Source organism: Pongo abelii, chromosome 13, assembly GCF_028885655.2.
Source record: "Pongo abelii isolate AG06213 chromosome 13, NHGRI_mPonAbe1-v2.0_pri, whole genome shotgun sequence".
In the NCBI taxonomy this organism is placed as follows: domain Eukaryota; kingdom Metazoa; phylum Chordata; class Mammalia; order Primates; family Hominidae; genus Pongo; species Pongo abelii.
The window spans coordinates 15,237,936-15,262,776 of NC_071998.2; positions in this window are offsets into that span (position 1 = coordinate 15,237,936).

A 24,841-nucleotide genomic window follows, 5' to 3' on the forward strand; every position below is an offset into this window, starting at 1 on the left:
GACTTGAACCTTGCTTTTGAAAGAGCAGCTTTGAAACCCTCTTTTCGTAGAATCTGCAAGTGGATATTTGGAGCACTTTGGGGCCTATGCTGGGAAATGAAATCTCTTCACCTAAAAACTAGACAGAAGCATTCTGAGAAACTTCTGTGTGATGAGTGCATTCAACTCGCAGACTTGAACGTTCCCTTTGATAGAACAGTTTTGAAACACTCCTTTTGTAGAATCTGCAAGTGTTTATTCGGAGCACGTTGAGGCCTATATTGGAAAAGGAAATATCTTCACATAAAAACTAGAGAGAAGGATTCTCAGAAACTTCTTTGTGATGAGTTCATTCAACTCACAGAGTTGAACCTACCAATTGATAGAGAGGTTTGGAAACACTCTTTTTGTAGAATCTGCAAGTGGATATTTGGAGCCGTTTGAGGCCTATGCTGGAAAAGGAAATATCTTCACATAAAAACTGAACAGAAGCATTCTCAGAAACTTCTTTGTGTTGAGTGCATTCAACTCACAGACTTGAACTTACCTATAGAAAGAGCAGTTTTGAAACTCTCTTTTGGTAAAATCTGCAAGTGGTTATTTGGAGCACTTCGAGGCCTGTGCTGGGATATGGAATATCTTCACCTAAAAACTACGGAGAAGCATTCTCTGAAAGTTCTTCATGATGCATTCATTCAACTCACAGAGTTGAACCTTCCTTTTGATAGAACAGTTTTGAAACACTCTTTTTGTAGAATCTGCAAGAGGATATTTGGAGCGTTTTGAGGCCTATGCTGGAAAAGGAAATATCTTCACATAAAAACTAGACAGAAGCATTCTCAGAAACTTCTTTGTGATGAGTGCATTCTACTCACAGCGTTGAAACTTGCTTTTGATAGAGCAGTTTTGAAACACTCTTTTGGTAGTATCTGCAGGTGGATATTTGGAGCGCTTTGAGGCCTACGCTGAAAAAGGAAATGTCTTCACATAAAAACTAGACAGAAGCATTCCAGGAAACTTCTGTATGGTAAGTGCATTCAACTCACAGACTTGAATGTTCCTTTTGATAGAACTCTTTTGAAACACTCCTTTTGTAGAATTTGCAAGTGTTTATTTGGAGCGCTTTGAGGCCTAAGCTGGAAAAGGAAATATCTTCACGTAAGAACTAGACAGAAGAATTCTCAGAAACTTCTTTCTGATGAGTGCATTCAACACACAGACTTGAACCTTGCTTTTGAAAGAGCAGCTTTGAAACACTCTTTTCGTAGAATCTGCAAGTGGATATTTGGAGCGCTTTGAGGCCTATGCTGGGAAATGAAATCTCTTCACCTAAAAACTAGACAGAAGCATTCTGAGAAACTTCTGTGTGATGAGTGCATTCAACTCACAGACTTCAACGTTCCCTTTGATAGAACAGTTTTGAAACACTCCTTTTGTAGAATCTGCAAGTGTTTACTCGGAGCACCTTGAGGCCTATGTTGGAAAAGGAAATATCTTCACATAAAAACTAGAGAGAAGGATTCTCAGAAACTTCTTTGTGATGAGTTCATTCAACTCACAGAGTTGAACCTACCAATTGATAGAGAGGTTTGGAAACACTCTATTTGTAGAATCTGCAAGTGGATATTTGGAGCCGTTTGAGGCCTATGCTGGAAAAGGAAATATCTTCACATAAAAACTGAACAGAAGCATTCTCAGAAACTTCTTTGTGTTGAGTGCATTCAACTCACAGACTTGAACTTACCTATAGAAAGAGCAGTTTTGAAACACTCTTTTGGTAAAATCTGCAAGTGGTTATTTGGAGCACTTCGAGGCCTGTGCTGGGATATGGAATATCTTCACCTAAAAACTACGGAGAAGCATTCTCAGAAAGTTCTTCATGATGCATTCATTCAACTCACAGAGTTGAACCTTCCTTTTGATAAAACAGTTTTGAAACACTCTTTTTGTAGAATCTGCAAGAGGATATTTGGAGCGTTTTGAGGCCTATGCTGGAAAAGGAAATATCTTCACATAAAAACTAGACAGAAGCATTCTCAGAAACTTCTTTGTGATGAGGGCATTCTACTCACAGCGTTGAAGCTTACTTTTGATAGAGCAGTTTTGAAACACTCTTTTGGTAGAATCTGCAAGAGGATATTTAGAGCGCTTTGAGGCCTAGGCTGGAAAAGGAAATGTCTTCATATAAAAACTAGACAGAAGCATTCCAGGAAACTTCTGTATGATAAGTGCATTCAACTCACAGACTTGAACGTTCCTTTTGATAGAACTCTTTTGAAACACTCCTTTTGTAGAATTTGCAAGTGTTTATTTGGAGCGCTTTGAGGCCTAAGCTGGAAAAGGAAATATCTTCAGGTAAGAACTAGACAGAAGCATTCTCAGAAACTTCTTTCTGATGAGTGCATTCAACACACAGACTTGAACCTTGCTTTTGAAAGAGCAGCTTTGAAACACTCTTTTCGTAGAATCTGCAAGTGGATATTTGGAGCGCTTTGAGGCCTATGCTGGGAAATGAAATCTCTTCACCTAAAAACTAGACAGAAGCATTCTGAGAAACTTCTGTGTGATGAGTGCATTCAACTCACAGACTTCAACGTTCCCTTTGATAGAACAGTTTTGAAACACTCCTTTTGTAGAATCTGCAAGTGTTTTTTCGGAGCACATTGAGGCCTATGTTGGAAAAGGAAATATCTTCACATAAAAACTAGAGAGAAGGATTCTCAGAAACTTCTTTGTGATGAGTTCATTCAACTCACAGAGTTGAACCTACCAATTGATAGAGAGGTTTGGAAACCCTCTTTTTGTAGAGTCTGCAAGTGGATATTTGGAGCCGTTTGAGGCCTATGCTGGAAAAGGAAATATCTTCACATAAAAACTGAACAGAAGCATTCTCAGAAACTTCTTTGTGTTGAGTGCATTCAACTCACAGACTTGAACTTACCTATAGAAAGAGCAGTTTTGAAACACTCTTTTGGTAAAATCTGCAAGTGGTTATTTGGAGCACTTCGAGGCCTGTGCTGGGATATGGAATATCTTCACCTAAAAACTACAGAGAAGCATTCTCAGAAAGTTCTTCATGATGCATTCATTCAACTCACAGTGTTGAACCTTCCTTTTGATAGAACAGTTTTGAAACACTCTTTTTGTAGAATCTGCAAGAGGATATCTGGAGCGTTTTGAGGCCTATGCTGGAAAAGGAAATATCTTCACATAAAAACTAGACAGAAGCATTCTCAGAAACTTCTTTGTGATGAGTGCATTCTACTCACAGCGTTGAAGCTTACTTTTGATAGAGCAGTTTTGAAACACTCTTTTGGTAGAATCTGCAAGTGGATATTTGGAGCGTTTTCAGGCCTATGCTGGAAAAGGAAATGTCTTCACATAAAAACTAGACAGAAGCATTCCAGGAAACTACTGTATGATAAGTGCATTCAACTCACAGACTTGAACGTTCCTTTTGATAGAACTCTTTTGAAACACTCCTTTTGTGGAATTTGCAAGTGTTTATTTGGAGCGCTTTGAGGCCTAAGCTGGAAAAGGAAATATCTTCACGTAAGAACTAGACAGAAGCATTCTCAGAAACTTCTTTCTGATGAGTGCATTCAACACACAGACTTGAACCTTGCTTTTGAAAGAGCAGCTTTGAAACACTCTTTTCGTAGAATCTGCAAGTGGATATTTGGAGCGCTTTGAGGCCTATGCTGGGAAATGAAATCTCTTCACCTAAAAACTAGACAGAAGCATTCTGAGAAACTTCTGTGTGATGAGTGCATTCAACTCACAGACTTCAACGTTCCCTTTGATAGAACAGTTTTGAAACACTCCTTTTGTAGAATCTGCAAGTGTTTATTCGGAGCACTTTGAGGCCTATGTTGGAAAAGGAAATATCTTCACATAAAAACTAGAGAGAAGGATTCTCAGAAACTTCTTTGTGATGAGTTCATTCAACTCACAGAGTTGAACCTACCAATTGATAGAGAGGTTTGGAAACACTCTTTTTGTAGAATCTGCAAGTGGATATTTGGAGCCGTTTGAGGCCTATGCTGGAAAAGGAAATATCTTCACATAAAAACTGAACAGAAGCATTCTCAGAAACTTCTTTGTGTTGAGTGCATTCAACTCACAGACTTGAACTTACCTATAGAAAGAGCAGTTTTGAAACACTCTTTTGGTAAAATCTGCAAGTGGTTATTTGGAGCACTTCGAGGCCTGTGCGGGGATATGGAATATCTTCACCTAAAAACTACAGAGAAGCATTCTCAGAAAGTTCTTCACGATGCATTCATTCAACTCACAGAGTTGAACCTTCCTTTTGATAGAACAGTTTTGAAACCCTCTTTTTGTAGAATCTGCAAGAGGATATTTGGAGCGTTTTGAGGCCTATGCTGGAAAAGGAAATATCTTCACATAAAAACTAGACAGAAGCATTCTCAGAAACTTCTTTGTGATGAGTGCATTCTACTCACAGTGTTGAAGCTTACTTTTGATAGAACAGTTTTGAAACACTCTTTTGGTAGAATCTGCAAGTGGATATTTGGAGCGCTTTGAGGCCTATGCTGGAAAAGGAAATGTCTTCACATAAAAACTAGACAGAAGCATTCCAGGAAACTTCTGTATGATAAGTGCATTCAACTCACAGACTTGAACGTTCCTTTTGATAGAACTCTTTTGAAACACTCCTTTTGTAGAATTTGCAAGTGTTTATTTGGAGCGCTTTGAGGCCTAAGCTGGAAAAGGAAATATCTTCACGTAAGAACTAGACAGAAGCATTCTCAGAAACTTCTTTCTGATGAGTGCATTCAACACACAGACTTGAACCTTGCTTTTGAAAGAGCAGCTTTGAAACACTCTTTTCGTAGAATCTGCAAGTGGATATTTGGAGCGCTTTGAGGCCTATGCTGGGAAATGAAATCTCTTCACCTAAAAACTAGACAGAAGCATTCTCAGAAACTTCTGTGTGATGAGTGCATTCAACTCACAGACTTGAACGTTCCCTTTGATAGAACAGTTTTGAAACACTCCTTTTGTAGAATCTGCAAGTGTTTATTCGGAGCACCTTGAGGCCTATGTTGGAAAAGGAAATATCTTCACATAAAAACTAGAGAGAAGGATTCTCAGAAACTTCTTTGTGATGAGTTCATTCAACTCACAGAGTTGAACGTACGAATAGATACAGAAGATTGGAAACACTCTTTTTGTAGAATCTGCAAGTGGATATTTGGAGCCGTTTGAGGCCTATGCTGGAAAAGGAAATATCTTCACATAAAAACTGAACAGAAGCATTCTCAGAAACTTCTTTGTGTTGAGTGCATTCAACTCACAGACTTGAACTTGCCTATAGAAAGAGCAGTTTTGAAACACTCTTTTGGTAAAATCTGCAAGGGGTTATTTGGAGCACTTCGAGGCCTGTGCTGGGATATGGAATATCTTCACCTAAAAACTACAGAGAAGCATTCTCAGAAAGTTCTTCACGATGCATTCATTCAACTCACAGAGTTGAACCTTCCTTTTGATAGAACAGTTTTGAAACACTCTTTTTGTAGAATCTGCAAGAGGATATTTGGAGCGTTTTGAGGCCTATGCTGGAAAAGGAAATATCTTCACATAAAAACTAGACAGAAGCATTCTCAGAAACTTCTTTGTGATGAGTGCATTCTACTCACAGCGTTGAAGCTTACTTTTGATAGAGCAGTTTTGAAACACTCTTTTGGTAGAATCTGCAAGTGGATATTTGGAGCGCTTTGAGGCCTATGCTGGAAAAGGAAATGTCTTCACATAAGAACAAGACAGAAGCATTCCAGGAAACTTCTGTATGACAAGTGCATTCAACTCACAGACTTGAACGTTCCTTTTGATAGAACTCTTTTGAAACACTCCTTTTGTGGAATTTGCAAGTGTTTATTTGGAGCGCTTTGAGGCCTAAGCTGGAAAAGGAAATATCTTCATGTAAGAACTAGACAGAAGCATTCTCAGAAACTTCTCTCCGATGAGTGCATTCAACACACAGACTTGAACCTTGCTTTTGAAAGAGCAGCTTTGAAACACCCTTTTCGTAGAATCTGCAACTGGATATTTGGAGCGGTTTGAGGCCTATGCTGGGAAATGAAATCTCTTCACCTAAAAACTAGACAGAAGCATTCTGAGAAACTTCTGTGTGATGAGTGCACTCAACTCACAGACTTGAACGTTCCCTTTGATAGAACAGTTTTGAAACACTCCTTTTGTAGAATCTGCAAGTGTTTATTCGGAGCACCTTGAGGCCTTTGTTGGAAAAGGAAATATCTTCACATAAAAACTAGAGAGAAGATTTTACAGAAACTTCTTTGTGATGAGTTCATTCAACTCACAGAGTTGAACCTACCAATTGATAGAGAAGTTTGGAAACACTCTTTTTGTAGAATCTGCAAGTGGATATTTGGAGGCGTTTGAGGCCTATGCTGGAAAAGGAAATATCTTCACATAAAAACTGAACAGAAGCATTCTCAGAAACTTCTTTGTGTTGAGTGCATTCAACTCACAGACTGGAACTTACCTATAGAAAGAGCAGTTTTGAAACACCCTTTTGGTAAAATCTACAAGTGGTTATTTGGAGCACTTCGAGGCCTGTGCTGGGATATGGAATATCTTCACCTAAAAACTACAGAGAAGCATTCTCAGAAAGTTCTTCACGATGCATTCATTCAACTCACAGAGTTGAACCTTCCTTTTGATAGAACAGTTTTGAAACACTCCTTTTGTAGAATCTGCAAGAGGACATTTGGGGCGCTTTGAGGCCTATGCTGGAAAAGGAAATATCTTCACATAAAAACTAGACAGAAGCATTCTCAGAAATTTCTTTGTGATGAGTGCATTCTACTCACAGCGTTGAAGCTTGCTTTTGATAGAGCAGTTTTGAAACACTCTTTTGGTGGAATCTGCAAGTGGATATTTGGAGCGCTTTGAGGTCTATGCTGGAAAAGGAAATGTCTTCACATAAAAACTAGACAGAAGCATTCCAGGAAACTTCTGTATGACAAGTGCATTCAACTCACAGACTTGAACGTTCCTTTTGATAGAACTCTTTTGAAACACTCCTTTTGTGGAATTTGCTAGTGTTTATTTGGAGCGCTTTGAGGCCTAAGCTGGAAAACGAAATATCTTCACGTAAGAACTAGACAGAAGCATTCTCAGAAACTTCTTTCTGATGAGTGCATTCAACACACAGACTTGAACCTTGCTTTTGAAAAAGCAGCTTTGAAACACTCTTTTCGTAGAATCTGCAAGTGGATATTTGGAGCGGTTTGAGGCCTATGCTGGGAAATGAAATCTCTTCACCTAAAAACTAGACAGAAGCATTCTGAGAAACTTCTGTGTGATGAGTGCACTCAACTCACAGACTTGAACGTTCCCTTTGATAGAACAGTTTTGAAACACTCCTTTTGTAGAATCTGCAAGTGTTTATTCGGAGCACCTTGAGGCCTTTGTTGGAAAAGGAAATATCTTCACATAAAAACTAGAGAGAAGATTTCTCAGAAACTTCTTTGTGATGAGTTCATTCAACTCACAGAGTTGAACCTACCAATTGATAGAGAAGTTTGGAAACACTCTTTTTGTAGAATCTGCAAGTGGATATTTGGAGCCGTTTGAGACCTATGCTGGAAAAGGAAATATGTTCACATAAAAACTGAACAGAAGCATTCTCAGAAACTTCTTTGTGTTGAGTGCATTCAACTCACAGACTTGAACTTACCTATAGAAAGAGCAGTTTTGAAACACTCTTTTGGTAAAATCTGCAAGTGTTTATTTGGAGCACTTCGAGGCCTGTGCGGGGATATGGAATATCTTCACCTAAAAACTACAGAGAGGCATTCTCAGAAAGTTCTTCACGATGCATTCATTCAACTCACAGAGTTGAACCTTCCTTTTGATAGAACAGTTTTGAAACCCTCTTTTTGTAGAATCTGCAAGAGGATATTTGGAGCGTTTTGAGGCCTATGCTGGAAAAGGAAATATCTTCACATAAAAACTAGACAGAAGCATTCTCAGAAACTTCTTTGTGATGAGTGCATTCTACTCACAGCGTTGAAGCTTACTTTTGATAGAGCAGTTTTGAAAAACTCTTTTGGTAGAATCTGCAAGTGGGTATTTGGAGCGCTTTGAGGCCTATGCTGGAAAAGGAAATGTCTTCACATAAAAACTAGATGGAAGCATTCCAGGAAACTTCTGTATGACAAGTGCATTCAACTCACAGACTTGAACGTTCCTTTTGATAGAACTCTTTTGAAACACTCCTTTTGTGGAATTTGCAAGTGTTTATTTGGAGCGCTTTGAGGCCTAAGCTGGAAAAGGAAATATCTTCACGTAAGAACTAGACAGAAGCATTCTCAGAAACTTCTTTCTGATGAGTGCATTCAACACACAGACTTGAACCTTGCTTTTGAAAGAGCAGCTTTGAAACACTCTTTTCGTAGAATCTGCAAGTGGATATTTGGAGCGCTTTGAGGCCTATGCTGGGAAATGAAATCTCTTCACCTAAAAACTAGACAGAAGCATTCTGAGAAACTTCTGTGTGATGAGTGCATTCAACTCACAGACTTGAACGTTCCCTTTGATAGAACAGTTTTGAAACACTCCTTTTGTAGAATCTGCAAGTGTTTATTCGGAGCACCTTGAGGCCTATGTTGGAAAAGGAAATATCTTCACATAAAAACTAGAGAGAAGATTTCTCAGAAACCTCTTTGTGATGAGTTCATTCAACTCACAGAGTTGAACCTACCAATTGATAGAGAAGTTTGGAAACACTCTTTTTGTAGAATCTGCAAGTGGATATTTGGAGCCGTTTGAGGCCTATGCTGGAAAAGGAAATATCTTCACATAAAAACTGAACAGAAGCATTCTCAGAAACTTCTTTGTGTTGAGTGCATTCAACTCACAGACTTGAACTTACCTATAGAAAGAGCAGTTTTGAAACACTCTTTTGGTAAAATCTGCAAGTGGTTATTTGGAGCACTTCGAGGCCTGTGCTGGGATATGGAATATCTTCACCTAAAAACTACGGAGAAGAATTCTCAGAAAGTTCTTCATGATGCATTCATTCAACTCACAGAGTTGAACCTTCCTTTTGATAGAACAGTTTTGAAACACTCTTTTTGTAGAATCTGCAAGAGGATATTTGGAGCGTTTTGAGGCCTATGCTGGAAAAGGAAATATCTTCACATAAAAACTAGACAGAAGCATTCTCAGAAACTTCTTTGTGATGAGGGCATTCTACTCACAGCGTTGAAGCTTACTTTTGATAGAGCAGTTTTGAAACACTCTTTTGGTAGAATCTGCAAGAGGATATTTAGAGCGCTTTGAGGCCTAGGCTGGAAAAGGAAATGTCTTCACATAAAAACTAGACAGAAGCATTCCAGGAAACTTCTGTATGATAAGTGCATTCAACTCACAGACTTGAACGTTCCTTTTGATAGAACTCTTTTGAAACACTCCTTTTGTAGAATTTGCAAGTGTTTATTTGGAGCGCTTTGAGGCCTCAGCTGGAAAAGGAAATATCTTCAGGTAAGAACTAGACAGAAGCATTCTCAGAAACTTCTTTCTGATGAGTGCATTCAACACACAGACTTGAACCTTGCTTTTGAAAGAGCAGCTTTGAAGCACTCTTTTCGTAGAATCTGCAAGTGGATATTTGGAGCGCTTTGAGGACTATGCTGGGAAATGAAATCTCTTCAACTAAAAACTAGACAGAAGCATTCTGAGAAACTTCTGTGTGATGAGTGCATTCAACTCACAGACTTCAACGTTCCCTTTGATAGAACAGTTTTGAAACACTCCTTTTGTAGAATCTGCAAGTGTTTTTTCGGAGCACCTTGAGGCCTATGTTGGAAAAGGAAATATCTTCACATAAAAACTAGAGAGAAGGATTCTCAGAAACTTCTTTGTGATGAGTTCATTCAACTCACAGAGTTGAACCTACCAATTGATAGAGAGGTTTGGAATCCCTCTTTTTGTAGAGTCTGCAAGTGGATATTTGGAGCCGTTTGAGGCCTATGCTGGAAAAGGAAATATCTTCACATAAAAACTGAACAGAAGCATTCTCAGAAACTTCTTTGTGTTGAGTGCATTCAACTCACAGAGTTGAACTTACCTATAGAAAGAGCAGTTTTGAAACACTCTTTTGTTAAAATCTGCAAGTGGTTATTTGGAGCACTTCGAGGCCTGTGCGGGGATATGGAATATCTTCACCTAAAAACTACAGAGAAGCATTCTCAGAAAGTTCTTCATGATGCATTCATTCAACTCACAGTGTTGAACCTTCCTTTTGATAGAACAGTTTTGAAACACTCTTTTTGTAGAATCTGCAAGAGGATATTTGGAGCGTTTTGAGGCCTATGCTGGAAAAGGAAATATCTTCACATAAAAACTAGACAGAAGCATTCTCAGAAACTTCTTTGTGATGAGTGCATTCTACTCACAGTGTTGAAGCTTACTTTTGATAGAGCAGTTTTGAAACACTCTTTTGGTAGAATCTGCAAGTGGATATTTGGAGCGCTTTGAGGCCTATGCTGGAAAAGGAAATGTCTTCACATAAAAACTAGACAGAAGCATTCCAGGAAACTTCTGTATGACAAGTGCATTCAACTCACAGACTTGAACGTTCCTTTTGATAGAACTCTTTTGAAACACTCCTTTTGTGGAATTTGCAAGTGTTTATTTGGAGCGCTTTGAGGCCTAAGCTGGAAAAGGAAATATCTTCACGTAAGAACTAGACAGAAGCATTCTCAGAAACTTCTTTCTGATAAGTGCATTCAACACACAGACTTGAACCTTGCTTTTGAAAGAGCAGCTTTGAAACACTCTTTTCGTAGAATCTGCAAGTGGATATTTGGAGCGCTTTGAGGCCTATGCTCGGAAATGAAATCTCTTCACCTAAAAACTAGACAGAAGCATTCTGAGAAACTTCTGTGTGATGAGTGCATTCAACTCACAGACTTGAACGTTCCCTTTGATAGAACAGTTTTGAAACACTCCTTTTGTAGAATCTGCAAGTGTTTATTCGGAGCACCTTGAGGCCTATGTTGGAAAAGGAAATATCTTCACATAAAAACTAGAGAGAAGGATTCTCAGAAACTTCTTTGTGATGAGTTCATTCAACTCACAGAGTTGAACCTACCAATTGATAGAGAAGTTTGGAAACACTCTTTTTGTAGAATCTGCAAGTGGATATTTGGAGCCGTTTGAGGCCTATGCTGGAAAAGGAAATATCTTCACATAAAAACTAGACAGAAGCATTCTCAGAAACTTCTTTGTGATGAGTGCATTCTACTCACAGCGTTGAAGCTTACTTTTCATAGAGCAGTTTTGAAACACTCTTTTGGTAGAATCTGCAAGTGGATATTTTGAGCGCTTTGAGGCCTAGGCTGGAAAAGGAAATGTCTTCACATAAGAACGAGACAGAAGCATTCCAGGAAACTTCTGTATGACAAGTGCATTCAACTCACAGACTTGAACGTTCCTTTTGATAGAACTCTTTTGAAACACTCCTTTTGTGGAATTTGCAAGTGTTTATTTGGAGCGCTTTGAGGCCTAAGCTGGAAAAGGAAATATCTTCACGTAAGAACTAGACAGAAGCGTTCTCAGAAACTTCTTTCTGAGAAGTGCATTCAACACACAGACTTCAACCTTGCTTTTGAAAGAGCAGCTTTGAAACACTCTTTTCGTAGAATCTGCAAGTGGATATTTGGAGCGCTTTGAGGCCTATGCTGGGAAATGAAATCTCTTCACCTAAAAACTAGACAGAAGCATTCTGAGAAACTTCTGTGTGATGAGTGCATTCAACTCACAGACTTCAACGTTCCCTTTGATAGAACAGTTTTGAAACACTCCTTTTGTAGAATCTGCAAGTGTTTATTCGGAGCACCTTGAGGCCTATGTTGGAAAAGGAAATATCTTCACATAAAAACTAGAGAGAAGGATTCTCAGAAACTTCCTTGTGATGAGTTCATTCAACTCACAGAGTTGAACCTACCAATTGATAGAGAAGTTTGGAAACACTCTTTTTGTAGAATCTGCAAGTGGATATTTGGAGCCGTTTGAGGCCTATGCTGGAAAAGGAAATATCTTCACATAAAAACTGAACAGAAGCATTCTCAGAAACTTCTTTGTGTTGAGTGCATTCAACTCACAGACTTGAACTTACCTATAGAAAGAGCAGTTTTGAAACACTCTTTTGGTAAAATCTGCAAGTGGTTATTTGGAGCACTTCGAGGCCTGTGCTGGGATATGGAATATCTTCACCTAAAAACTACAGAGAAGCATTCTCAGAAAGTTCTTCACGATGCATTCATTCAACTCACAGAGTTGAACCTTCCTTTTGATAGAACAGTTTTGAAACACTCTTTTTGTAGAATCTGCAAGAGGATATTTGGAGCGTTTTGAGGCCTATGCTGGAAAAGGAAATATCTCCACATAAAAACTAGACAGAAGCATTCTCAGAAACTTCTTTGTGATGAGTGCATTCTACTCACAGCGTTGAAGCTTGCTTTTGATAGAGCAGTTTTGAAACACTCTTTTGGTAGAATCTGCAAGTGGATATTTGGAGCGCTTTGAGGTCTATGCTGGAAAAGGAATTGTCTTCACATAAAAACTAGACAGAAGCATTCCAAGAAACTTCTGTATGACAAGTGCATTCAACTCACAGACTTGAACGTTCCTTTTGATAGAACTCTTTTGAAACACTCCTTTTGTAGAATTTGCAAGTGTTTATTCGGAGCGCTTTGAGGCCTAAGCTGGAAAAGGAAATATCTTCACGTAAGAACTAGACAGAAGCATTCTCAGAAACTCCTTTCTGATGAGTGCATTCAACACACAGACTTGAACCTTGCTTTTGAAAGAGCAGCTTTGAAACACTCTTTTCGTAGAATCTGCAAGTGGATATTTGGAGCGCTTTGAGGCCTATGCTGGGAAATGAAATCTCTTCACCTAAAAACTAGACAGAAGCATTCTGAGAAACTTCTGTGTGATGAGTGCATTCAACTCACAGACTTGAACGTTCCCTTTGATAGAACAGTTTTGAAACACTCCTTTTGTAGAATCTGCAAGTGTTTATTCGGAGCACCTTGAGGCCTATGTTGGAAAAGGAAATATCTTCACATAAAAACTAGAGAGAAGGATTCTCAGAAACTTCTTTGTGATGAGTTCATTCAACTCACAGAGTTGAACCTACCAATTGATAGAGAAGTTTGGAAACACTCTTTTTGTAGAATCTGCAAGTGGATATTTGGAGCCGTTTGAGGCCTATGCTGGAAAAGGAAATATCTTCACGTAAAAACTGAACAGAAGCATTCTCAGAAACTTCTTTGTGTTGAGTGCATTCAACTCACAGACTTGAACTTACCTATAGAAAGAGCAGTTTTGAAACACTCTTTTGGTAAAATCTGCAAGTGGTTATTTGGAGCACTTCGAGGCCTGTGCTGGGATATGGAATATCGTCACCTAAAAACTACAGAGAAGCATTCTCAGAAAGTTCTTCACGATGCATTCATTCAACTCACAGAGTTGAACCTTCCTTTTGATAGAACAGTTTTGAAACACTCTTTTTGTAGAATCTGCAAGTGGATATTTGGAGCGCTTTGAGGCATAGGCTGGAAAAGGAAATGTCTTCACATAAAAACTAGACAGAAGCATTCCAGGAAACTTCTGTATGATAAGTGCATTCAACTCACAGACTTGAACGTTCCTTTTGATAGAACTCTTTTGAAACACTCCTTTTGTAGAATTTGCAAGTGTTTATTTGGAGCGCTTTGAGGCCTAAGCTGGAAAAGGAAATATCTTCACGTAAGAACTAGACAGAAGCATTCTCAGAAACTTTTTTCTGATGAGTGCATTCAACACACAGACTTGAACCTTGCTTTTGAAAGAGCAGCTTTGAAACACTCTTTTCGTAGAATCTGCAAGTGGATATTTGGAGCGCTTTGAGGCCTATGCTGGGAAATGAAATCTCTTCACCTAAAAACTAGACAGAAGCATTCTCAGAAACTTCTGTGTGATGAGTGCATTCAACTCACAGACTTGAACGTTCCCTTTGATAGAACAGTTTTGAAACACTCCTTTTGTAGAATCTGCAAGTGTTTATTCGGAGCACCTTGAGGCCTATGTTGGAAAAGGAAATATCTTCACATAAAAAGTAGAGAGAAGGATTCTCAGAAACTTCTTTGTGATGAGTTCATTCAACTCACAGAGTTGAACCTACCAATTGATAGAGAAGTTTGGAAACACTCTTTTTGTAGAATCTGCAAGTGGATATTTGGAGCCGTTTGAGGCCTATGCTGGAAAAGGAAATATCTTCACATAAAAACTGAACAGAAGCATTCTCAGAAACTTCTTTGTGTTGAGTGCATTCAACTCACAGACTTGAACTTACCTATAGAAAGAGCAGTTTTGAAACACTCTTTTGTTAAAATCTGCAAGTGGTTATTTGGAGCACTTCGAGGCCTGTGCTGGGATATGGAATATCTTCACCTAAAAACTACAGAGAAGCATTCTCAGAAAGTTCTTCACGATGCATTCATTCAACTCACAGAGTTGAACCTTCCTTTTGATAGAACAGTTTTGAAACACTCTTTTTGTAGAATCTGCAAGAGGATATTTGGAGCGTTTTGAGGCCTATGCTGGAAAAGGAAATATCTTCACATAAAAACTAGACAGAAGCATTCTCAGAAACTTCTTTGTGATGAGTGCATTCTACTCACAGCGTTGAAGCTTACTTTTGATAGAGCAGTTTTGAAACACTCTTTTGGTAGAATCTGCAAGTGGATATTTGGAGCGCTTTGAGGCCTAGGCTGGAAAAGGAAATGTCTTCACATAAAAACTAGACAGAAGCATTCCAGGAAACTTCTGTATGATAAGTGCATTCAACTCACAGACTTGAACGTTCCTTTTGATAGAACTCTTTTGAAACACTCCTTTTGTAGAATTTGCAAGTGTTTATTTGGAGCGCTTTGAGGGCTAAGCTGGAAAAGGAAATATCTTCACGTAAGAACTAGACAGAAGCATTCTCAGAAACTTCTTTCTGATGAGTGCATTCAACACACAGACTTGAACCTTGCTTTTGAAAAAGCAGCTTTGAAACACTCTTTTCGTAGAATCTGCAAGTGGATATTTGGAGCGCTTTGAGGCCTATGCTGGGAAATGAAATCTCTTCACCTAAAAACTAGACAGAAGCATTCTCAGAAACTTCTGTGTGATGAGTGCATTCAACTCACAGACTTGAACGTTCCCTTTGATAGAACAGTTTTGAAACACTCCTTTTGTAGAATCTGCAAGTGTTTATTCGGAGCACCTTGAGGCCTATGTTGGAAAAGGAAATATCTTCACATAAAAACTAGAGAGAAAGATTCTCAGAAACTTCTTTGTGATGAGTTCATTCAACTCACAGAGTTGAACCTACCAATTGATAGAGAAGTTTGGAAACACTCTTTTTGTGGAATCTGCAAGTGGATATTTGGAGCCGTTTGAGGCCTATGCTGGAAAAGGAAATATCTTCACATAAAAACTGAACAGAAGCATTCTCAGAAACTTCTTTGTGTTGACTGCATTCAACACACAGACTTGAACTTACCTATAGAAAGAGCAGTTTTGAAACACTCTTTTGGTAAATTCTGCAAGTGGTTATTTGGAGCACTTCGAGGCCTGTGCTGGGATATGGAATATCGTCACCTAAAAACTACAGAGAAGCATTCTCAGAAAGTTCTTCAAGATGCATTCATTCAACTCACAGAGTTGAAACTTCCTTTTGATAGAATAGTTTTGAAACACTCTTTTTGTAGAATCTGCAAGAGGATATTTGGAGGGTTTTGAGGCCTATGCTGGAAAAGGAAATATCTTCACATAAAAACTAGACAGAAGCATTCTCAGAAACTTCTTTGTGATGAGTGCATTCTACTCACAGCGTTGAAGCTTACTTTTGATAGAGCAGTTTTGAAACACTCTTTTGGTAGAATCTGCAAGTGGATATTTGGAGCGCTTTGAGGCCTATGCTGGAAAAGGAAATGTCTTCACATAAAAACTAGACAGAAGCATTCCAGGAAACTTCTGTATGATGAGTGCATTCAACTCACAGACTTGAACGTTCCTTTTGATAGAACTCTTTTGAAACACTCCTTTTGTAGAATTTCCAAGTGTTTATTTGGAGCGCTTTGAGGCATAAGCTGGAAAAGGAAATATCTTCACGTAAGAACTAGACAGAAGCATTCTCAGAAACTTCTTTCTGATGAGTGCATTCAACACACAGACTTGAACCTTGCTTTTGAAAGAGCAGCTTTGAAACACTCTTTTCGTAGAATCTGCAAGTGGATATTTGGAGCGCTTTGAGGCCTATGCTGGGAAATGAAATCTCTTCACCTAAAAACTAGACAGAAGCATTCTCAGAAACTTCTGTGTGATGAGTGCATTCAACTCACAGACTTGAACGTTCCCTTTGATAGAACAGTTTTGAAACACTCCTTTTGTAGAATCTGCAGGTGTTTATTCGGAGCACCTTGAGGCCTATGTTGGAAAAGGAAATATCTTCACATAAAAACTAGAGAGAAGGATTCTCAGAAACTTCTTTGTGATGAGTTCATTCAACTCACAGAGTTGAACCTACCAATTGATAGAGAAGTTTGGAAACACTCTTTTTGTAGAATCTGCAAGTGGATATTTGGAGCCGTTTGAGGCCTATGCTGGAAAAGGAAATATCTTCACATAAAAACTGAACAGAAGCATTCTCAGAAACTTCTTTGTGTTGAGTGCATTCAACTCACAGACTTGAACTTACCTATAGAAAGAGCAGTTTTGAAACACTCTTTTGGTAAAATCTGCAAGTGGTTATTTGGAGCACTTCGAGGCCTGTGCGGGGATATGGAATATCTTCACCTAAAAACTACAGAGAAGCATTCTCAGAAAGTTCTTCACGATGCATTCATTCAACTCACAGAGTTGAACCTTCCTTTTGATAGAACAGTTTTGAAACACTCTTTTTGTAGAATCTGCAAGAGGATATTTGGAGCGTTTTGAGGCCTATGCTGGAAAAGGAAATATCTTCACATAAAAACTAGACAGAAGCATTCTCAGAAACTTCTTTGTGATGAGTGTATTCTACTCACAGCGTTGAAGCTTACTTTTTATAGAGCAGTTTTGAAACACTCTTTTGGTAGAATCTGCAGGTGGATATTTGGAGCGCTTTGAGGCCTATGCTGGAAAAGGAAATGTCTTCACATAAGAACGAGACAGAAGCATTCCAGGAAACTTCTGTATGACAAGTGCATTCAACTCACAGACTTGAACGTTCCTTTTGATAGAACTCTTTTGAAACACTCCTTTTGTGGAATTTGCAAGTGTTTATTTGGAGCGCTTAGAGGCCTAAGCTGGAAAAGGAAATATCTTCACGTAAGAACTAGACAGAAGCATTCTCAGAAACTTCTTTCTGATAAGTGCATTCAACACACAGACTTGAACCTTGCTTTTGAAAGAGCAGCTTTGAAACACTCTTTTCGTAGAATCTGCAAGTGGATATTTGGAGCGCTTTGAGGCCTATGCTGGGAAATGAAATCTCTTCACCTAAAAACTAGACAGAAGCACTCTCAGAAACTTCTGTGTGATGAGTGCATTCAACTCACAGACTTGAACGTTCCCTTTGATAGAACAGTTTTGAAACACTCCTTTTGTAGAATCTGCAAGTGTTTATTCGGAGCACCTTGAGGCCTATGTTGGAAAAGGAAATATCTTCACATAAAAACTAGAGAGAAGGATTCTCAGAAACTTCTTTGTGATGAGTTCATTCACCTCACAGAGTTGAACCTACCAATTGATAGAGAAGATTGGAAACACTCTTTTTGTGGAATCTGCAAGTGGATATTTGGAGCCGTTTGAGGCCTATGCTGGAAAAGGAAATATCTTCACATAAAAACTGAACAGAAGCATTCTCAGAAACTTCTTTGTGTTGAGTGCATTCAACTCACAGACTTGAACTTACCTATAGAAAGAGCAGTTTTGAAACACTCTTTTGTTAAAATCTGCAAGTGGTTATTTGGAGCACTTCGAGGCCTGTGCTGGGATATGGAATAACTTCACCTAAAAACTACAGAGAAGCATTCTCAGAAAGTTCTTCACGATGCATTCATTCAACTCACAGAGTTGAACCTTCCTTTTGATAGAACAGTTTTGAAACACTCTTTTTGTAGAATCTGCAAGAGGATATTTGGAGCGTTTTGAGGTCTATGCTGGAAAAGGAAATATCTTCACATAAAAACTAGACAGAAGCATTCTCAGAAACTTCTTTGTGATGAGTGCATTCTACTCACAGCGTTGAAGCTTACTTTTGATAGAGCAGTTTTGAAACACTCTTTTGGTAGAATCTGCAAGTGGATATTTGGAGCGCTTTGAGGCCTATGCTGGAAAAGGAAATGTCTTTACATAAGAACGAGACAGAAGCATTCCAGGAAACTTCTGTATGACAAGTATATTCAACTCACAGACTTGAACGTTCCTTTTGATAGAACTCTTTTGAAACACTCCTTTTGTGGAATTTGCAAGTGTTTATTTGGAGCGCTTTGAGGCCTAAGCTGGAAAAGGAAATATCTTCACGTAAGAACTAGACAGAAGCATTCTCAGAAACTTCTTTCTGATGAGTGCATTCAACACACAGACTTGAACCTTGCTTTTGAAAGAGCAGCTTTGAAACACTCTTTTCGTAGAATCTGCAAGTGGATATTTGGAGCGCTTTGAGGCCTATGCTGGGAAATGAAATCTCTTCACCTAAAAACTAGACAGAAGCATTCTGAGAAACTTCTGTGTGATGAGTGCATTCAACTCACAGACTTGAACGTTCCCTTTGATAGAACTGTTTTGAAACACTCCTTTTGTAGAATCTGCAAGTGTTTATTCGGAGCACCTTGAGGCCTATGTTGGAAAAGGAAATATCTTCACATAAAAACTAGAGAGAAGGATTCTCAGAAACTTCTTTGTGATGAGTTCATTCAACTCACAGAGTTGAACCTACCAATTGATAGAGAAGTTTGGAAACACTCTTTTTGTAGAATCTGCAAGTGGATATTTGGAGCCGTTTGAGGCCTATGCTGGAAAAGGAAATATCTTCACATAAAAACTGAACAGAAGCATTCTCAGAAACTTCTTTGTGTTGAGTGCATTCAACTCACAGACTTGAACTTACCTATAGAAAGAGCAGTTTTGAAACACTCTTTTGGTAAAATCTGCAAGTGGTTATTTGGAGCACTTCGAGGCCTGTGCGGGGATATGGAATATCTTCACCTAAAAACTACAGAGAAGCATTCTCAGAAAGTTCTTCACGATGCATTCATTCAACTCACAGAGTTGAACCTTCCTTTTGATAGAACAGTTTTGAAACACTCTTTTTGTAGAATCTGCAAGAGGATATTTGGAGCGTTTTGAGGCCTATGCTGGAAAAGGAAATATCTTCACATAAAAACTAGACAGAAGCATTCTCAGAAACTTCTTTGTGATGAGTGCATTCTACTCACAGCGTTGAAGCTTACTTTTGATAGAGGAGTTTTGAAACACTCTTTTGGTAGAATCTGCAAGTGGATATTTGGAGCGCTTTGAGGCCTATGCTGGAAAAGGAAATGTCTTCAATAAAAACTAGACAGAAGCATTCCAGGAAACTTCTGTATGATAAGTGCATTCAACTCACAGACTTGAACGTTCCTTTTGATAGAACTCTTTTGAAACACTCCTTTTGTAGAATTTGCAAGTGTTTATTTGTAGCGCTTTGAGGCCTAAGCCGGAGAAGGAAATATCTTCACGTAAGAACTAGACAGAAGCATTCTCAGAAACTTCTTTCTGATGAGTGCATTCAACACACAGACTTGAACCTTGCTTTTGAAAGAGCAGCTTTGAAACACTCTTTTCGTAGAATCTGCAAGTGGATATTTGGAGCGCTTTGAGGCCTATGCTGGGAAATGAAATCTCTTCACCTAAAAACTAGACAGAAGCATTCTGAGAAACTTCTGTGTGATGAGTGCATTCAACTCACAGACTTGAACGTTCCCTTTGATAGAACAGTTTTGAAACACTCCTTTTGTAGAATCTGCAAGTGTTTATTCGGAGCACCTTGAGGCCTATGTTGGAAAAGGAAATATCTTCACATAAAAACTAGAGAGAAGGATTCTCAGAAACTTCTTTGTGATGAGTTCATTCAACTCATAGAGTTGAACCTACCAATTGATAGAGAAGTTTGGAAACACTCTTTTTGTAGAATCTGCAAGTGGATATTTGGAGACGTTTGAGGCCTATGCTGGAAAAGGAAATATCTTCACATAAAAACTGAACAGAAGCATTCTCAGAAACTTCTTTGTGTTGAGTGCATTCAACTCACAGACTTGAACTTACCTATAGAAAGAGCAGTTTTGAAACACTCTTTTGGTAAATCTGCAAGTGGTTATTTGGAGCACTTCGAGGCCTGTGCGGGGATATGGAATATCTTCACCTAAAAACTACAGAGAAGCATTCTCAGAAAGTTCTTCACGATGCATTCATTCAACTCACAGAGTTGAACCATCCTTTTGATAGAACAGTTTTGAAACACTCTTTTTGTAGAATCTGCAAGAGGATATTTGGAGCGTTTTGAGGCCTATGCTGGAAAAGGAAATATCTTCACATAAAAACTAGACAGAAGCATTCTCAGAAACTTCTTTGTGATGAGTGCGTTCTACTCACAGCGTTGAAGCTTACTTTTGATAGAGCAGTTTTGACACACTCTTTTGGTAGAATCTGCAAGTGGATATTTGGAGCGCTTTGAGGCCTAGGCTGGAAAAGGAAATGTCTTCACATAAAAACTAGACAGAAGCATTCCAGGAAACTTCTGTATGATAAGTGCATTCAACTCACAGACTTGAACGTTCCTTTTGATAGAACTCTTTTGAAACACTCCTTTTGTGGAATTTGCAAGTGTTTATTTGGAGCGCTTTGAGGCCTAAGCTGGAAAAGGAAATATCTTCACGTAAGAACTAGACAGAAGCATTCTCAGAAACTTCTTTCTGATGAGTGCATTCAACACACAGACTTGAACCTTGCTTTTGAAAGAGCAGCTTTGAAACACTCTTTTCGTAGAATCTGCAAGTGGATATTTGGAGCGCTTTGAGGCCTATGCTGGGAAATGAAATCTCTTCACCTAAAAACTAGACAGAAGCATTCTGAGAAACTTCTGTGTGATGAGTGCATTCAACTCACAGACTTGAACGTTCCCTTTGATAGAACAGTTTTGAAACACTCCTTTTGTAGAATCTGCAAGTGTTTATTCGGAGCACCTTGAGGCCTATGTTGGAAAAGGAAATATCTTCACATAAAAACTAGAGAGAAGGATTCTCAGAAACTTCTTTGTGATGAGTTCATTCAACTCACAGAGTTGAACCTACCAATTGATAGAGAAGTTTGGAAACACTCTTTTTGTAGAATCTGCAAGTGGATATTTGGAGCCGTTTGAGGCCTATGCTGGAAAAGGAAATATCTTCACATAAAAACTGAACAGAAGCATTCTCAGAAACTTCTTTGTGTTGAGTGCATTCAACTCACAGACTTGAACTTACCTATAGAAAGAGCAGTTTTGAAACACTCTTTTGGTAAAATCTGCAAGTGGTTATTTGGAGCACTTCGAGGCCTGTGCGGGGATATGGAATATCTTCACCTAAAAACTACAGAGAAGCATTCTCAGAAAGTTCTTCACGATGCATTCATTCAACTCACAGAGTTGAACCTTCCTTTTGATAGAACAGTTTTGAAACACTCTTTTTGTAGAATCTGCAAGAGGATATTTGGAGCGTTTTGAGGCCTATGCTGGAAAAGGAAATATCTTCACATAAAAACTAGACAGAAGCATTCTCAGAAACTTCTTTGTGATGAGTGCATTCTACTCACAGCGTTGAAGCTTACTTTTGATAGAGCAGTTTTGAAACACTCTTTTGGTAGAATCTGCAAGTGGATATTTGGAGCGCTTTGAGGCCTATGCTGGAAAAGGAAATGTCTTCACATAAAAACTAGACAGAAGCATTCCAGGAAACTTCTGTATGATAAGTGCATTCAACTCACAGACTTGAACGTTCCTTTTGATAGAACTCTTTTGAAACACTCCTTTTGTAGAATTTGCAAGTGTTTATTTGGAGCGCTTTGAGGCCTAAGCTGGAAAAGGAAATATCTTCACGTAAGAACTAGACAGAAGCATTCTCAGAAACTTCTTTCTGATGAGTGCATTCAACACACAGACTTGAACCTTGCTTTTGAAAGAGCAGCTTTGAAACACTCTTTTCGTAGAATCTGCAAGTGGATATTTGGAGCGCTTTGAGGCCTATGCTGGGAAATGAAATCTCTTCACCTAAAAACTAGACAGAAGCATTCTGAGAAACTTCTGTGTGATGAGTGCATTCAACTCACAGACTTCAACGTTCCTTTGATAGAACAGTTTTGAAACACTCCTTTTGTAGAATCTGCAAGTGTTTATTCGGAGCACCTTGAGGCCTATGTTGGAAAAGGAAATATCTTCACATAAAAACTAGAGAGAAGGATTCTCAGAAACTTCCTTGTGATGAGTTCATTCAACTCACAGAGTTGAACCTACCAATTGATAGAGAAGTTTGGAAACACTCTTTTTGTAGAATCTGCAAGTGGATATTTGGAGCCGTTTGAGGCCTATGCTGGAAAAGGAAATATCTTCACATAAAAACTGAACAGAAGCATTCTCAGAAACTTCTTTGTGTTGAGTGCATTCAACTCACAGACTTGAACTTACCTATAGAAAGAGCAGTTTTGAAACACTCTTTTGGTAAAATCTGCAAGTGGTTATTTGGAGCACTTCGAGGCCTGTGCTGGGATATGGAATATCTTCACCTAAAAACTACAGAGAAGCATTCTCAGAAAGTTCTTCACGATGCATTCATTCAACTCACAGAGTTGAACCTTCCTTTTGATAGAACAGTTTTGAAACCCTCTTTTTGTAGAATCTGCAAGAGGATATTTGGAGCGTTTTGAGGCCTATGCTGGAAAAGGAAATATCTCCACATAAAAACTAGACAGAAGCATTCTCAGAAACTTCTTTGTGATGAGTGCATTCTACTCACAGCGTTGAAGCTTGCTTTTGATAGAGCAGTTTTGAAACACTCTTTTGGTAGAATCTGCAAGTGGATATTTGGAGCGCTTTGAGGTCTATGCTGGAAAAGGAAATGTCTTCACATAAAAACTAGACAGAAGCATTCCAGGAAACTTCTGTATGACAAGTGCATTCAACTCACAGACTTGAACGTTCCTTTTGATAGAACTCTTTTGAAACACTCCTTTTGTAGAATTTGCAAGTGTTTATTTGGAGCGCTTTGAGGCCTAAGCTGGAAAAGGAAATATCTTCACGTAAGAACTAGACAGAAGCATTCTCAGAAACTTCTTTCTGATGAGTGCATTCAACACACAGACTTGAACCTTGCTTTTGAAAGAGCAGCTTTGAAACACTCTTTTCGTAGAATCTGCAAGTGGATATTTGGAGCGCTTTGAGGCCTATGCTGGGAAATGAAATCTCTTCACCTAAAAACTAGACAGAAGCATTCTGAGAAACTTCTGTGTGATGAGTGCATTCAACTCACAGACTTGAACGTTCCCTTTGATAGAACAGTTTTGAAACACTCCTTTTGTAGAATCTGCAAGTGTTTATTCGGAGCACCTTGAGGCCTATGTTGGAAAAGGAAATATCTTCACATAAAAACTAGAGAGAAGGATTCTCAGAAACTCCTTTGTGATGAGTTCATTCAACTCACAGAGTTGAACCTACCAATTGATAGAGAAGTTTGGAAACACTCTTTTTGTAGAATCTGCAAGTGGATATTTGGAGCCGTTTGAGGCCTATGCTGGAAAAGGAAATATCTTCACATAAAAACTGAACAGAAGCATTCTCAGAAACTTCTTTGTGTTGAGTGCATTCAACTCACAGACTTGAACTTACCTATAGAAAGAGCAGTTTTGAAACACTCTTTTGGTAAAATCTGCAAGTGGTTATTTGGAGCACTTCGAGGCCTGTGCTGGGATATGGAATATCTTCACCTAAAAACTACAGAGAAGCATTCTCAGAAAGTTCTTCACGATGCATTCATTCAACTCACAGAGTTGAACCTTCCTTTTGATAGAACAGTTTTGAAACACTCTTTTTGTAGAATCTGCAAGTGGATATTTGGAGCGCTTTGAGGCATAGGCTGGAAAAGGAAATGTCTTCACATAAAAACTAGACAGAAGCATTCCAGGAAACTTCTGTATGATAAGTGCATTCAACTCACAGACTTGAACTTTCCTTTTCATAGAACTCTTTTGAAACACTCCTTTTGTAGAATTTGCAAGTGTTTATTTGGAGCGCTTTGAGGCCTAAGCTGGAAAAGGAAATATCTTCACGTAAGAACTAGACAGAAGCATTCTCAGAAACTTTTTTCTGATGAGTGCATTCAACACACAGACTTGAACCTTGCTTTTGAAAGAGCAGCTTTGAAACACTCTTTTCGTAGAATCTGCAAGTGGATATTTGGAGCGCTTTGAGGCCTATGCTGGGAAATGAAATCTCTTCACCTAAAAACTAGACAGAAGCATTCTCAGAAACTTCTGTGTGATGAGTGCATTCAACTCACAGACTTGAACGTTCCCTTTGATAGAACAGTTTTGAAACACTCCTTTTGTAGAATCTGCAAGTGTTTATTCGGAGCACCTTGAGGCCTATGTTGGAAAAGGAAGTATCTTCACATAAAAACTAGAGAGAAGGATTCTCAGAAACTTCTTTGTGATGAGTCGATTCAACTCACAGAGTTGAACCTACCAATTGATAGAGAAGTTTGGAAACACTCTTTTTGTA